Source organism: Drosophila montana, unplaced genomic scaffold (genome assembly GCF_035044405.1).
Source record: "Drosophila montana isolate Dmon_TW-CO22-7 unplaced genomic scaffold, ASM3504440v1 contig_1417_1, whole genome shotgun sequence".
NCBI classification, from domain to species: domain Eukaryota; kingdom Metazoa; phylum Arthropoda; class Insecta; order Diptera; family Drosophilidae; genus Drosophila; species Drosophila montana.
Genome location: NW_026996370.1, coordinates 555,021 through 558,679, shown reverse-complemented (window position 1 = coordinate 558,679; position 3,659 = coordinate 555,021). Strand labels below are relative to the sequence as shown.

Below are 3,659 nucleotides of genomic sequence, written 5' to 3'. Positions count from 1 at the left end.
GATGATGGAGCTCGGCTTATTTAACTATTTACCACTTCCTTCACACATGGTAGCAGCTGGAGCTACCAGTGGATATAGTCGATGGTTTCAGCTGATTTATTGTTTGTCATACGGTCTGAAATTGCGCTTTAAATTTTGCGCTGGCTTCAAGTTGCAACAATTACATGTCCATGGCTTTGGCCACGAGGCCGTGGCAGGCACTTGCATTGTTATCTTTTGCATGGCTAGGAGTCGCCACTTCCCTCCCCCCCCCCCCCTTCCAGGTGCCACTCGGTGCACTCTTCGTCGCCGCTATTGACTATTTTTTTTCGCGCTTAAGTTGTCGTCGTCGTTATATTCCTTCCTGTCTGTTGCCGCAGTCGTCAGTCGTTGAATTCCAGAGCCGGTCGTCGTACCTGTGATTTATAAAAGCACAGAAGGTAGAATGATTCTTCGACATACGTACGTTCGTTGGGCCCAAAAGAATTTGCAGCTACACAGACATACACACACACACACACACACACATACAGACACAGCGGCAAGAAACATGAAGAAGCTTTTAACGAACTCTTTTCATTTGTACTCGTACTCGTACTCGGGTATGATGACAAGGTTGCTTTTTATTTTTCCCATTTTTTGTTTGTTTTTTCATTTTTCCAGCTCTGTTGTTTCTGCTTTATGCATATGTATCGTCTGGGATCGCTTCAAGCAGCGGCTTCGATTTGGTTTTTGTATTAAAATTTTGCTAAACTAAAAAAATGTGTGTGCAGTTTGCCTGAGCTGGACGAGAGGAGGCAGCAAAAGAACCTGGCATTGGCCCCAGCTTCGGTGGCGGGTTTTTCAGGCTGTCGCACACACAGGCGCACACACACACACACACACACTGAGAGAGAGAGACACATTGAAAGGAAGGCCCCCGGTTGAAGAAGTGATGACAACAACGACGTATGAGCACCCGAGTTTGTGCCGCATTTAAATTTCAAATTGGTTCGTTAACATGAAGTTAACATATCTGCTAATTGCTGATTGCCAAAGTCGCTCACAGTACAGAACAGAGACCGAACCCGAACCCGAGACCAAGACCGAGATCGAGCCCGAGCCCGAACCCGATGCCGCAGCCGTAGCCTTAGACTCAAAAACCCGGCAGCTACTTGCTACCAATGTTGTTGGGCCTGTATCTTGATGCCTCTGTGCAGGCAGCATCCACAAGCAGAACACAGGCAAGAACAACTGCAACAACAAGTGTGTGGGGCAGGTAGACACTAAATCGTACGAGCCTTGCATATTGCAGTTTGTTGCAACGCAGCGTATCTAATAGATACTCGTACTTACAACACGCAGCGGCAGCAACAACTACAGCTAGCTGGCTTTTCCTTTTGCCTTTCTTATGGAAATTTGATGTTGTTGCCAAGTTAAGTTCATTAAGTGTTAGTATTTGAACCTCTGGCTGACAGTCGTTTGCCTTGCCATCGATACAATCTCTGCTACTCTTGCCGATGACTTCGCAACGCCAAACAAATTCCAAGTGGTTTTGGCAAATGGCTGTGTCTGAGGTGGGTCCCGGCCCAGACGAGCACACAATGCACACACACGTGTACACAACACCTTCGATAAGCTGGCAGCGCCTCACATTTAACCAATTTGGAGCATACGCCTCTTGCGTTAGGCACAGCAACAAAAATGAAAGGATGAGCTGACAGAAAGGCCCACAAGGTAAATATTTTGAGTACTCACAGTTGGAGCAAGGCCAGTAGGTGCACTATGTAAGCAGATGAATACCATTGAACTAATTGCACTAAAGCTCTGATCTTCTTCTGTGCGCTTCTCAAAACCAAGAGATGCACAATATTTTGGCTCTTCGGTGAGATTTTGCATGGTAAAAGCTGTTTTAAAACTTTTTTAAGGATAAGAAGAACATGAATAATAATACAAACCGTCTATATCTCTTTAGATTTTTTCCTATTTCTCAATCTAATTGCTTGCAAGCCGTTCTCTGCGCTTCTCAATGTAGCTGAACTTTAACAAAGTGATCTGCCTCATGTAAAACGCTGTACGTCACATAATATCGGTATCTTAACACCTTTATTATTCATTAATATACTAGCCTTTTTATATATGTACATACATAATCTTTTTCACGAACATATTCAGACTTCTAACGTAACTTTGATTGGGTTATGTAGTCAAACACTTTTATGAGCAAACCGGGTTTTGTTTATATGATTCTCACAATGTCTGACACCAAATGTAAATCGACTTTAACTATTTGAATAGTTATTCATTTTCATTTTATTGCCAGTACGAAACGTTGCTCAATTTTAATTAGAACTGCAGTCGTATGACCGCCTTTTCCACTTTCCCAACTTCTCAAAGACCATAAAACAAAAATAAAGAAGACTTGATGCAATTGCATACATAAAGAATTCCCCAACTCGTTAGGCTGAGCTGTCAGTCAGTGTCAGTGGCAGTTAGTCTCTGTGAGACGCCCCGTTCCCGTTCCCGTTCCCATTCCCATTCCCGTTCCCGCTCATCCATTATCATTATTGGTTAATCATCGCTGGCAGTGCCATAACATTAAAAGTAAACAGCGCATTTCAAACGGGTTTTTATCATCGAGTGCCTTAATCAGCTGCAGACACAGTCATAGCTGCTTGCCCCTGCCCGTGCCCCTGCCACTGAGCCACACCATCTCCTTGGCCCCATATTGTTATTATCGCAGTCCAGTTAGAGTCACACGGATTAGCAAACGGCCTATTTTGAAATTAATTACTAAATCGTAATTTGAATAAAACTTTGTTGGTGGCAAATGTTGCCATAAAGCGAAAACGAAGTCGAGAACCGATTTCAACTGTACGACGACTACGTAATTTGATTTTCCCTAGAATCGTAAATTAATTTTTTTCCGTAAATCTTCACAGACTCTGACGGTGCTGTCTCCTCCGTACCAGCTCCATACAAAGTAGTTTTTTTCGGTTTTTTGTTGTGTTTTTTTTTTGGCCGCGGTCGCGTATAAACCATCAGATTTCGATATAATCGTAAATTTTCGCCAGGCGCAGAGCCACCACACACCGAACCAAAGTAAAGAATACAAAAAAAAAAGTCACAAAGAGTCGACAGCAATAAAATAGCTGAGCGGAGAGTTGCGGAGCGTCGCCAGAGTCAAGTCAAGTCGAGTCGAGTCGACTCTTGAGTCGCCAGTTGAAGGCGAAAATGTGATTAAGTTGCGCGCAAAATCCAATTTTTATAACTGCAGAATCACTTGGCTTTCCCTCCCCCACTCGGTACCAGCAGCAGCAGCAGCAGCACCAGCACCAGCAGCGCCATTTGGGCTAAGGCGAATTGAGTCCGCTGCTCGTAAGATGCTTGGCAGGGCAATAATCATAAATTTAGACAACAACAACAACAACAACAACAACTGCAGCAACTACAACAACGGCGAATCGGCGGCAACCGGCAGCCGCAACATTTTTGTCCGCCAACAGTAGGCAGACAGCCTGCCGAGAAAACGGATACCCAGTGCCAGTGCCAGTGCCATGTGTATGCTCCATGTGCTCTGGTGCTCCCAGCCTGGTTACCAGTTGCCAGTCGCATGCGGCTGATCCGTCGTCGTCGTCGTCGTCGTCGTCGTCTGCTTGTTTTGGGGGTCGCTCTAAGCAAATAAACGCTTAAAGCATAAA

General features: G+C 44.7%; 1 long non-coding RNA gene across 2 annotated transcripts; it reads left to right on the top strand.

Moving 5' to 3' along the window:
• The first annotated feature begins 544 nt into the window (after positions 1–544).
• LOC135429822 (uncharacterized) lies at positions 545–1,668 on the top strand. 2 transcript variants are annotated; one of them, XR_010436469.1, is made up of 2 exons: positions 545–969; positions 1,033–1,668. It is a non-coding gene; the product is annotated as an uncharacterized LOC135429822 (long non-coding RNA). The 2 variants fall into 2 exon arrangements; XR_010436468.1 differs by having other exon boundaries at positions 1,028–1,668.
• Positions 1,669–3,659: the final 1,991 nt, after the last annotated feature.